We start from the raw sequence: 12,761 nt of genomic DNA on the forward strand, positions 1-12,761 counted from the left end.
GTTTCTCCTTTCTCATATCTTCATTTCCATCTGTAGCGGAAACTATTGAGAATCTGTAAAAATAATGCAAATAGCTACAATCTTAATTTATCTTACTTAAATAAGAAACAAACCGCGTTGTACCAAAGCCACTTCGCAGTTTTTATTTAATGCCGACATCAAGCGCTGCCAGCTACGCTCTCTCCATATGCAGGATGAACATCAACAAAACCAACGAACTTCAATAATAGTTCAAATGGCTCTGAGCACTATGGGACTTAACTTCTGAGCTCATCAGCCCCCTATAACTTAGAACTACTTAAACCTAACTAACCTAAGGACATCACACACACCCATGCCCGAGGCAGGATTCGAACCTGCGACCGTAGCAGTCCCGCGGTTCCGGACTGCAGCGCCAGAACCGCTAGACCACCGCGGCCGGCACCAACGAACTGCAGGGACGGGCACGTGAGTGCAAGTGGGGGTTAATAGGTTCTATGAACATGTGTTCCGAAATGGACGGTATGCTTCCAACGACAACAAATAGTCCCGGAACATAGAACAGAATTGCGTCGTATCCACGTCGCAAGAGATGTTCAAAGTAACCCCCATGGGGTTGCATTTGACGGGGACAGTAGCGGTTGCCATGCATGATACACATAACTGTACGCTGGCTTACACCATGTTGTTGGGCCACTCGCCTGCAGCTTGTACTACGGTTCGTCTCAGTATGCTGTGGAACCCGTTTCTCCAAATCTCGTGTACGCGCGATCCGCCGCTTCCCTGCACGCTTGTCTTTCTGGAAGGACCCGTGATCACACAAACACCCAAAAAGGGCTTGAAATATTGTGTGATGTGGTTGGTGCCTGTAAGGGTACGGTTTTGGTATAGCCGTTTCCTCCTGCTTGGCCGTACACAACGCCATCTTGGCTTGTTCCCGACATGAATACGAATCAATTCCGCTGCTTGCAGTACGATACGTCAGTCAGGCAGTCTGCAGCACAGAAGGAGCACACGGCATGTAGTCGGACGAACTGTAATTCGTCAGCGTCCTCTGCCGTCGCAAAGCTGCATTTCCGGACCCACTTTCTATGGGATCTTTTTTCCTGTATTTTCAGTCAGAAATCCGTCCCTCCAATTTGTTGTTTTCATTAATATCCACTCCGTATATCTTTATTCTTATGGGCGCAACCACTTCTGCCCTCAAAATAACTGATCAATACACTGCATTTTTTAATCGCGTGCTCTGAGAATTAACTGCTGACGTTTTCCACACACTTCCAAATTTTACAAAACGCATGTATGTATACCGTACCATTCGTTTACCGAAGCATGGAACTTGCAGCCGAAAGCCACCACTGACATCATGTAATCATTTAATGAAATATTTTATATACTATAACCTCAATTCTCCACGCACTTTAAATGAAATGCTCTATGTACGGCAGTTTTATTAAATCCTACTGCGAGAAAGTTAAGCTTTCTAGTACAAACAACCAACTCACACGTCCACACCACGGAATCATTCGAAGACAATCACTAACTTTATATCTAATCTTAAATATTCTTTTTTTTAACTTGCCCGTTATCAGTGCAACATCTGCCTTTACTTCTGTTAATTACTGGCAGCAGCGGATGAACTGCGTGAAGTAATAAAGTATCGTAGCAAGGGTTATCGCTTCAAATGTGATCGTCGTTGTAAACACCTCGTCAGCTAAAAATATCCTGAGCCGTATCCGTGCCCAGTTTCGGGAATTACGCACAAAGAACTTGTTCTGCACGGAATTACTTCGCGTAGATTGAGACAGATTTTCCAGCGAAGGGAAAAAATATAAAAAAAGAAGTTAGATAGCGTGTAGGGAAATGGAAGCAACACAAATTCAACAGAAAATTAAATTCTAGACAGCATGGGAATCTAACTGAGAACCAGAGTATGTGATTACTTCTCGCTGAAGCAACAACTCTAGAATGTTCGTAGACTTGTAATCCGTTCCGTTGAATCTGTCAGTTTATTGCAGCAAACAGAGTCCAAAACTCAAATCACTCTCTGAAAAATTATTAGCTGCAGCATGAGCTCATTTTAAACTTCAATTGAATGTACTTCACTGGCATGAAATAACAGTGGAACTGCAGATTTATGTTTTAAATAAAATCTCATTTAACGTTTGGGTTCATGTGATATCTGGAAAATCCTTTGAGATTCTTGGAGATTAAAATCGTCGTGCGAACTAAAGTCCTCTAGTCAACTAAAATCTTCTCGGATAACCTCAACATACATTGGCGAATTGCAATTTTCTGTGAAACTGAGTTCCAATAAATAGAACTACACTCCTGGAAATTGAAATAAGAACACCGTGAATTCATTGCCCCGGAAGGGGAAACTTTATTGACACATTCCTGGGGTCAGATACATCACATGATCACACTGACAGAACCACAGGCACATAGACACAGGCAACAGAGCATGCACAATGTCGGCACTAGTACAGTGTATATCCACCTTTCGCAGCAATGCAGGCTGCTATTCTCCCATGGAGACGATCGTAGAGATGCTGGATGTAGTCCTGTGGAACGGCTTGCCATGCCATTTCCACCTGGCGCCTCAGTTGGACCAGCGTTCGTGCTGGACGTGCAGATCGCGTGAGACGACGCTTCATCCAGTCCCAAACATGCTCAATGGGGGACAGATCCGGAGATCTTGCTGGCCAGGGTAGTTGACTTACACCTTCTAGAGCACGTTGGGTGGCACGGGATACATGCGGACGTGCATTGTCCTGTTGGAACAGCAAGTTCCCTTGCCGGTCTAGGAATGATAGAACGATGGGTTCGATGACGGTTTGGATGTACCGTGCACTATTCAGTGTCCCCTCGACGATCACCAGTGGTGTACGGCCAGTGTAGGAGATCGCTCCCCACACCATGATACCGGGTGTTGGCCCTGTGTGCCTCGGTCGTATGCAGTCCTGATTGTGGCGCTCACCTGCACGGCGCCAAACACGCATACGACCATCATTGGCACCAAGGCAGAAGCGACTCTCATCGCTGAAGACGACACGTCTCCATTCGTCCCTCCATTCACGCCTGTCGCGACACCACTTGAGGCGGGCTGCACGATGTTGGGGCGTGAGCGGAAGACGGCCTAACGGTGTGCGGGACCGTAGCCCAGCTTCGTGGAGACGGTTGCGAATGGTCCTCGCCGATACCCCAGGAGCAACAGTGTCCCTAATGTGCTGGGAAGTGGCGGTGCGGTCCCCTACGGCACTGCGTAGGATCCTACGGTCTTGGCGTGCATCCGTGCGTCGCTGCGGTCCGGTCCCAGGTCGACGGGCACGTGCACCTTCCGCCGACCACTGGCGACAACATCGATGTACTGTGGAGACCTCACGCCCCACGTGTTGAGCAATTCGGCGGTACGTCCACCCGGCCTCCCGCATGCCCACTATACGCCCTCGCTCAAAGTCCGTCAACTGCACATACGGTTCACGTCCACGCTGTCGCGGCATGCTACCAGTGTTAAAGACTGCGATGGAGCTCCGTATGCCACGGCAAACTGGCTGACACTGACGGCGGCGGTGCACAAATGCTGCGCAGCTAGCGCCATTCGACGGCCAACACCGCGGTTCCTGGTGTGTCCGCTGTGCCGTGCGTGTGATCATTGCTTGTACAGCCCTCTCGCAGTGTCCGGAGCAAGTATGGTGGGTCTGACACACCGGTGTCAATGTGTTCTTTTTTCCATTTCCAGGAGTGTATTTTGTGAAAGTAAATTGCTTGCGAGCCTAATGTCTTCTTGCTACCTACATTACGTGATAAAATGGAACTGTAGTTAACGGAACCAATATGGAAAGACCCCCCCCCCCTCGTTTCTTCGTTCTTGTGGTGTCGTATACATATGGTCGCCCATTGTCAAGTTAGGTTCCACTGTGAATTAGTTTCTCTTTGAAAGGTGGTCTTGTATTTGCTTTGCTGTACTGTTTTGAGAATTCTATAAACATATATATGAAGACAGTAACTGTTCTCGAAAGAACAGAATACTGTTGACGACCGTGCAGCTTTTCCCTGGAATAAATGATGACTAACTGAAACCCTCAGCTGCCGACAGATGTTGTTGATATACCTCGATGTGGACAGCGGGAAATGTGTGCCCCGACCGGGACTCGAACCCGGGATCTCCTGCTTACATGGCAGACGCTCTATCCATCTGAGCCACCGAGGACACAGATGAATAGCGCGACTGCAGGGACTTATCCTTTCCACGCTTCCCGTGAGACTCACATTCCCAACTGTCCACAATTCTACATATGTAATGTACCTTATAGAAATTTGCCCAGATGGATAGAGTGTCTGCCATGTAAGCAGGAGATCCCGGGTTCGAGTCCCGGTCGGGGCACACATTTCCCGCTGTCCACATCGAGGTATATCAACAACATCTGTCGGCAGCTGAGGGTTTCAGTTAGTCATCATTTATTCCAGGGAAAAGCTGCACGGTCATCAACAGTATTCTGTTCTTTCGGGAACAGTTACTGTCTTCATATATATAGTTAAAGGCTACCCAGCCATTGACCTTCGTCTCTGTGAATGCGCACAGGTTGCCCAAACTCTTACGGGAATCGCCAAAGCGTGCGCGAGTAATGAGTGAATAGGCAAATGTCTATATGGTACAATACATATGTAGAGTTGTAAGCAGTTGGGAATGTGAGTCTCACAGGAAGCGTGCAAGGGATAAGTCCCTGCAGTCGCGCTATTCATCTGTGTCCTCGGTAGCTCAGATGAATAGAGCGTCTGACATGTAAGCAGACGGTCCCGGGTTCGAGTCCCGGTCGGGGTACACATTTTCAGCTGTCCACATCGAGGTATATCAACAACATCTGTCGGCAGCTGATGGTTTCAGTTAGTCATCATTTAATTCTATAAACGTTTTTGCTGTTTCATTACGTATGTTTATCGAATCCTGAATACACTGTCCGATTAACGAACAGTGTATGCCTGTTGGTTTTTGCTGCCTAAAGGATATTCCAGTCCGGTTACAATAAACAGTTTATCTGTATTTACTGTCGCTCCTTTCTATTTATCGCAACCAACCGAAGTCCAGTTGCAAATTCTAACCAATTTCGCAAAGTAATGACAAAGCTGGGCGAGTTACCATGGTACAGGTGGCGAAGACGACACTCTGTGCCATGCTTTTCTCTCCACCGTTTGAAAGGATTCCATGATACAGAGGTGCATCTAAGGTTCAGTTCAAGGGGGAGCGAGCAGTCACAGTTAGCTACTGTACTCTTACCCCCGTTTGCAAATATTACCTACCATCACCCACACTTTTAACGTGCCAGAAATGCCTACGATATCATAATAATAACACTAAATTTCATAAAATGTTTTCAAAATAATGAAAGTTTGTGTATGTAGTTACTTAATATATCGCTGTAGCAAAACATCCTACAGGTCACCATTCTGAGAAATATAGCATTTTAAAGCACTGGCCCGAAAATTTGACAACATACGTCGTGCAGTTAATTTAAGAAATATAATACATTGATTGGAAATGCCACAATAAATCGTACAGGAAGCATGCGACCATATTATGTAATTGGCGCAATACTGTACAAATGCTGAAAGCGTCACGTAGTAAAACGTCATGAGCTTGTGAATGAATGAGTTTAATATTACGCGTTTCGGGATATCCCGTTATCAGATATGTGTGAAACCCAGGATTCTTAGTCATGTAATACACCAAAGGGCCAGAGAAATTGGTATACACATGCGTATCCAAATATGTGATCATAAGTATCCGGGCACCTGGCTGAAAATGATTTGCAAGATCGTAGTGCCCTCCATTGGTAATGTAGGAATTCAATATGGTGTTGGCCCTTCGTTAGCCCTTATGACAGCTTCCACTATCGGAGGTACAAGGTATGTCAGGTGCTAGAAGGTTTCTTGGGGAATGGCAGCCCATTCTTCACTGAGTGCTGCACTGAGGAGAGCGGTCGGTGAGGCCTGGCACAACGTCGGCGTTCCAAAACATCCTAAAGATCTTCTGTAGCATTCAGGTCAGAATTCCTGCAGGCCAGTCCATTACAGGGATGTTATTGTCGTATAACCACTACGCCACAGGCCGTGCATTATGAACAACAGGTGCTCGATTGTGTTGAAAGATGCAACCGCCATCCCGGAATTGCTCTTCAACAGTGAGAAGCAAGAAGGTGCTTAAAACATCAATGTAGGCCTATGTTGTGATAGTGCCACGCAAAACAAGTGGTGCAAGCCCCCTCCATGAAAAACACGACCACACCACACCACCACTATCGCCGAATTATACTGTTGGCACTACACTCACTGGCAGATGACGTTCACTGTGTATTCGCCATACCGACACCCTGGAACCGGATGCACACAACGTTTTCCCACTGTTGAGTCGTCCAACGTTTACGCTCCTTACACCAAGCCAGTCGTCGTTGTTTGGCATTTATCGGAGTGATTTGTGGCTTATGATCAGCCTCTCGGCAATGAAATCCAAGTTTTCTCACCTTACGCCTAACTGTCACAGTACTTGAGTGTATCCTGATGCAGTCTGGAATTCCTCTGTGATGGTCTGTATAGATGTCCGCCTTTTACACATTACGAGCCTCTTCAACCGTCAGCGGTCTCTGTCAGTCAACAGATGACGTCGGATTGTACACTTTTGTGTTGTATGTCTCCCTTCACGTTTCCACTTCACTATCACATCGGAAACAGCGGACCTAGGGATGTTTAGGAGCGTGGAAATCTCGCGTACAGACGTATGACACAAGTGACACGCAGTCACCTGACCACGTTCGAAGTCTATAAGTTCTGAGGAGAGTCTCAATCTGCTCTCTCATGACATCTAATGACTACCGAGGTCGCTGATATGGCGTACCTGGCAGTAGGTGGCAGCACAATGCACCTGCTATGAAAAACGTATGTTTTTGGGGTGTCCGGATACTTTTTATCACATAGTGTATGTAAGTAGGTAGAATATGGCGTTGCAGTCGGTAACGCCTTTATGAGACTGGCGCAGCTGCTAAAATGGCGGGTTAACAACATTTAAGCAGAAGTAAACTGTGAGGACCGGGCGTGAGTCGTGCTTCGGTGGCTCAGATGGTAGAGCACTTGCCCGCGAAAGGCAAAGGTCCCGAGTTCGAGTCTCGGTCGGGCACACAGTTTTAATCTGCCAGGAAGTTTCAACATTTAAGTGAGTTCGAGCGTGGTGTTGCAGTCGGCACACGAGTGATTGGACACAACATCGCCAAGAACACGATGAATTGTGGATTTTCAAGTACGACCATGTCTCGAGTGTGCAGTGAATGTCAAGAATCCGGTAAAACGTTATTTCTCTAACATCGCCGTCGCCGGAGAAAGATGCTGGTAGAAAGGGACCAACGACGACTAAAGAGAACCGTTCGAAGGAACAGAAGAGCAACTCTTCCGCACATTGCTGCTGATTTGAATGCTGGGCCATCAACAAGCTTCGAACCATTCAGCATAACATTATCGATATGGGCTTCAGGAGCTGAAGGTCCATTAGTGTACCCTGATGAGTGCGCGACAGAAAGCTTTACGCCACGCCTGGGACCGTCAACACCAACATTGGACTGTTGATGACTGGGAACATGTTGCCTGGTCAGACGAGTCTCATTTCACATTATATCGAGTGGATGTATGTGTACAGGTGTGGAGACAACGTCATCAATCCATGGACCATGCATGTCAGCAGGGGACTGTTCAAGCTGGTGAAAGCTCTGTCATAGTGTGGGCGAGTGCAGCTACAGTGAAATGGGACTCTGAGAGGTGACACGTACCTAAGTATCCTGCCTGATCACCTGCATCCATTTGCTGCACTAGCGTCAGTCCTAGTCGAGAGAAAGGGAAATTTTATACAGTTCAATGAAGGCGTGATTGGGCGATGAAATCTGGGGCTGCTGGAAGAGTGTGGTAACAGACAACAGCCAGCAGGCCAGACAAGGTAAACATGGTTCTCACGGGTGCAGAGCCACGACGGCAGTATTTGCATGCTCGATTTGTTTTGAGTGGAGCAACAACGAGGCAGCAAACTGCAGCGTTGCTTGAAGTTATTGCGATGTATGAGGTGGGGCACTAGGCCAGAGCCAGGAGGGCGATTTGTAAGTGGCTGACGTGTGGGAATTTATCCCTGCCATAGTTTCTGTCCCTCTGTGACACTGCGTCAGAAGTGAGGGGAAAACCATTATAAATAGACAGGCAATATTAGGTTGGAAAAGACTGTGCCAGATCAGTCGAGCGTCGGGACGGACCTCTACTGGTCTGTGCTTACGGAAGCCAGTCTGGTAGCCGGCCGCGGTGACCGTGCGGTTCAGGCGCTGCAGTCCGGAAACGCGGGACTGCTACGGTCGCAGGTTCGAATCCTGCCTCGGGCATGGATGTGTGTTATGTCCTTAGGTTAGTTAGGTTTAAGTAGTTCTAAGTTCTAGGGGGCTGATGACCACAGTAGTTAAGTCCCATAGCGCTCAGAGCCATTTGAACCAATTCTAACATAGATCTCGTTTTCTAGTACGGGTTTTATAATAGATTTTGGAATGGTATTGTGGGTTTGGTGAGATACATTTTTGCCTTCCTTCTGAGAATATTCTGAATGTTTACATGTGTTTGTTATGTCATTGTGTACAATTCTTTGGTTTTACTTTCCTTTCTCACTCTTCCCTGCTCCTGTTCCAATGTCTTGTATGTTTGTTTGTGTGGAATTCTATCCTTGTGAGGGTGATGGCTAGGTTTTTCTTTTTCTTTTTTTTTCTTTTTACAATTTTAAACATGGCTGTGAGACAGGAACCGCACAAGAACGTGATATGTATAATACAAGCAACAGGTCGCAACGAAATCCTACTTTAACGTTGTTTCGACACTGACTGGTTGTTTTCGTTAGAAAATCAAAAGAATTATCTTAAAATATCATGAAACCATTAACACAGAGAGAAAAACAAAAACTGATGGTTATTGTACTGAACCGATTCCTGTGGAGACTATACTCACATTTAGTAACAGATGAAAAGATTAAAGATCAAAGTGCTTCCACCATATAACATACTCCATAATGAGACAATATTTAAACCATATAAAATTACGGACACTGAGCTGGTAATTGTCAGTAAAATTATAGCTACGTGGCGTAGCACGCTATACACCGCTAAGGGCTGTAACAGGAAACGTGTACTGGATGTGGCGTCGAATAAGAGGGTCACAGGCCGAATGTGTCACTTGTGGACACAAAACAAGTCTCGCCATCCATTAACAGCCGACGCAGTCAGCTGCTTAAATCACAAATTTTAAGTAGCATAAAAGTGTTCATCTCACAAGTCAGTAGCCAGTAAGATTAAAACTGAGATCTATACAGGACAATTTATTAGCAATATACGTTCTGTTTGAAACGATTACAATGTGGCAACTGAAAAGTGTGCCCTGAGGAAAAACAGGAGTAAATTTGTGGCGTTTCTAAGTAAGGGCTTTGTACCAGTGAAGAAATTGTTATTACGTAGTAGCGACTGTTCATTTAGAATGAAACAATCATTAAGAGAAAAGTAATTGAAAATTTCTAATTCTTCATGGGTATTAAATCTGAAGAATTTCTTCTGTGTGTACACGATGTTGATGTCATGAACTTCTTTAGGCTTATGGCCTGTAATTAACAAATTATCAGTAAAGGACGAGCTGTCCTTAGTGTGCTACGCCATGGTCAATAGTTTCACTTACAATAACCAACTTCAGGTCAGTTCCAGTGTCTGTAAATTTATGTGGTTTAAATGTTCTCTTCTTATTTTCAACCTTGATGTTTCATATTTTTACCCCTTTCTACTTCACAAAACAATATTATCTATAAATATGTTTTTGGGTGGGTCCGACTTCAGCAAAAAATAATTTTGTTTTTTATCCCAGTTTTGTATTTTATGGGATGAGAAACAAGACTGTGTTTTGCTAAAAGCGAACCTCATCCAAAAACATATGTATTGCTAAAGCAAAAGAGCTTGAACCTCAAGATGACGCATTATCTTTGTTTTTCGTCTGATGTGTTTAGCTCACAAGATTAAGTATTTATGTACACAACTACAATATAGCGTGGTCCTATTCTTCAGACAGAGCTGCAGTACCTCTGACCTGCAGCACTGAATGTGTAAGAATATTCAGCAGGTCATCACGGATTTCTTCGTTTACGGAGAACAGTTAACTGCTATTATGATTGCTTAGTGCAACCTGCTGTTCGGTAAGGATGAAATGACGAAGTGACAGGCAAAAGCTTTGGGACTCTATTTCAACATGGTTCTGCACAGTTTTTCATCCATCTTGACTGCAGAATAGCGACTAAATCACCGCCGCAATTAGGAATCGGCATAATTTCCCATGAGCGCCGTGGCAACCGAGAAAAAACTGCCAGAAACACAGTGATAGTTAAAGTCAGACTATTTCCAGTTGGGCTCAGTTGTGTTAAAATTGCGGTTAAGCTGAGGCACTGACAGAAACTTGACAAATTCTATAGTTAACAAGCAGTCAGTATCCAGATATCAGGAAGAGATGACTGCCTCCACTTTCCCTCCTTGTGGACGTCTCTGGTCCTGGATATTTAATAAAAGTAGTTCTGTCACTGACGTAATCGCTTCCGCAGGAGAAGAAGAAACCCTGGAACATGAACAAATTCTCTGTACGTACACTGCAGGGCACGAAATGCGTGTGTCATGTAGAAGTACTTCTTCTTCGCTGAATGACCCTTCAGACTTTACAAAAGTTTGTAGTGTTGAGTATAGAGTCGCCAGCATATCACCTAGGGAACATAGAGAGAAATTTCGTAGGAAACCCAATCTGACGGCATCTACAGGATACGTTAATAACATGTATTGTGCTGTAAGTGAGCGAAGTGCAGTAAACAGTGAGAACGGCACATTAACCACATAGAGATGTTACTGGATGACAATGAGTGACGTTAGGAACGCATGGGTTTTTTGTTATGTGCCTTATGCCTTAAAAGTTCATCAAGTTATCTCAACTTGAAAAGATGGTTATAGATTTACAACATGTTAAAGTAACGATGAACCATCTCCTTGTTACTGGTACGTAAACAAAGAAGCGGAGCTGGTTTATGTCACTTCAGGTCAGACAATTTGTCACATCCTTTCTGAGTTCAGTTACGTTGCTGAGGCTGTAAGAGTCATAAACAATGGATTCGATGCACTGAACGCCAGAACTCCCGTTGATGGCCACAAATTAAAAAGTGCATGGGGAAATTACTTCACAGAACACGTTAGGAGAACTGTATGATCTCATTTTCATAAGGAGTGTAATAAGAAGAAAAGAAGAAGAAGAGAAATAAGAACAACACAAAACAAAGCACTGAAATCGTCTCCTTATATAAAATAATACCTACCAATGATTTACTTCCTTTTCAGAAAGTGTGTTTTATGTCTATAAACATTTTACGCTCTTTGTTCAAGAAGTTGACATTGCACGGCTACAAATACGTCGTGTCTTTGTAACCTCCCCCTCACTTACCGACCTTAATGACAGTGAAAAATGAAACCGCGTGTACGTAATGGGAGTTTTGGAAAAGCAATCGTCACCGAAGTTAACCTGTCGGTAAAGAGGGAGGAAAGGGTTACATCTAAATGAAAGGAACTGTGCTAATGAAACTGGTGGAAATTAATTTTGAAAAGGGGTAAAGTTAATAAAGAAAGTAAATGTGCAGCCGTTACGTTAACAATCAACTAGTGGTAATTAGGTATTTGAGATTTGGGGGAAATCACGGTCGCCAGTCCTAAGGACAATTACTATAGTAACTCAAAAAGAAAGGTTATTACACATATAATTAGCACTAGAAGCGTGGCAACTGAAGGTTGACACGTGTAGTGTGAAAACTGAAAGTTTGTCAGAAGTAATAAATTTCGCTACACTCTGACTTAATTTAGCAAAAGAATTAATAAAACCGGAAAATCGAAAGTTAATTTAGTGACTGAAGTTAATAGTGAGCTTTCTTTCTGAAGCACATCGAAATTCAGTAAAATACGGTTAGTCTTGGACTACCTCAACAATCATTTCAAAAGCTACTTGAATCTACGCAATTTAGAAAGAAGAGATTTAACTTTGAGCCTGAATTAAATGATTCTGAACAATTAACAATAGTAAAATTTAGTACGTACCAAGCTGAGCTGCAGTCACAGGTAAGCTAAAATATGGTAACAAAACTCGCACTCTTAATTTGTGCTTGTGTAATCTGAATATTGTATCCAGCTAACTGAACTTTGAAATTAAAGCAGTGAAATGATGTTACTTTAATGCTGGCGTCTGAATTTCAACGACACTCGGGTTCATTCCGGAAAAGGAAGGGACCCTGCTTGGCAATGCAATTGGGACAATGAGCAACAAAGGTTCATGCTAAGTTGCTGTAATTATAGTTACGAAAATGGTACAGTTTGAAAAGCTGAGGTCTGCCATACAGTTCTAAAACTTTACTTGCGTCCACTCTTCCTTGTCGGTTGATTGAAGGTTTGAAGCCGTCGGTCGAGGAGGTGGCGACAGTCACTCATTGTCGGCCGTCGCTGTTGCGGAAGCTGGATGTTGGCGCGCCTTCTTCTCGAGACGGTCACCAGACGAAACGGGCTCTTGATGTGCGCTAGTTAATGTTTCCCGTCCGCGACACCATGTCAGAAACTATCATCGCAAGTCGAGCGCAATTACATGCTGCCAAACCCCGAAAGCGCGGCAACTCGCGGGAGCGTCACACAACACACCTGCTCCACTCGCTACTCCAGCCA

The 12,761-nt window shown here is 44.6% G+C and overlaps 1 non-coding gene across 1 annotated transcript; it reads right to left on the reverse strand.

Moving 5' to 3' along the window:
- Nucleotides 1–4,118: 4,118 nt before the first annotated feature.
- Trnat-ugu (transfer RNA threonine (anticodon UGU)) lies at nt 4,119–4,192 on the reverse strand. The gene has a single exon. It is a non-coding gene; the product is annotated as a tRNA-Thr (tRNA).
- Nucleotides 4,193–12,761: the final 8,569 nt, after the last annotated feature.

The sequence above is a fragment of the Schistocerca cancellata genome, unplaced genomic scaffold (genome assembly GCF_023864275.1).
Source record: "Schistocerca cancellata isolate TAMUIC-IGC-003103 unplaced genomic scaffold, iqSchCanc2.1 HiC_scaffold_1092, whole genome shotgun sequence".
NCBI lineage: Eukaryota > Metazoa > Arthropoda > Insecta > Orthoptera > Acrididae > Schistocerca > Schistocerca cancellata.